Genomic DNA, 614 nt, shown 5'->3' on the forward strand with positions numbered 1-614 from the left:
ATGTGGTGTCACTCAGACGTCCGACTGTGGCATTTCTTTTAAAGCCCTTTATGTGGTGTCGCTCAGACGCCCGACTGTAGCATTTCTTTTAAAGCCCTTTATGTGGTGTCGCTCAGACGCCCGATTGTGGCATTTCTTTTAAAGCCCTTTATGTGGTGTCGCTCAGACGCCCGACTGTGGCATTTCTTTTAAAGCCCTTTATGTGGTGTCGCTCAGACACTCGACTGTGGCATTTCTTTTAAGGCCCTTTATGTGGTATTGCTCAGACGCCCGACTGCGGCATTTTATTCCCACTCTATTACTGCTTATTCATGTTGCATGATAATAACCTGCTTGCATGCATAAAAGATGTTTTATTTATGACTGGCGATGTGATCATAGAATTTTTTTTAGTGCATGATTATCAATTATATTATACCTGTGTTCTAAATGTTTGCGAGTACATTCAAAGTACTCACTGGCTTGTCCCTGGCTATCGTCTTGGCCAGATTTCTGCTTGGAGAGGAGCGTGACGATGACAGCCTCGAGTCCTAAGCAACGGTGATAGCAGCCTCGCGAAGATAGGAGTTAACCTGGTCAGCTGTTCCTATGGGAAATGGAGTCCCATAGACACT

This window comes from Triticum aestivum, chromosome 5B (genome assembly GCF_018294505.1).
Source record: "Triticum aestivum cultivar Chinese Spring chromosome 5B, IWGSC CS RefSeq v2.1, whole genome shotgun sequence".
Lineage (NCBI taxonomy): Eukaryota > Viridiplantae > Streptophyta > Magnoliopsida > Poales > Poaceae > Triticum > Triticum aestivum.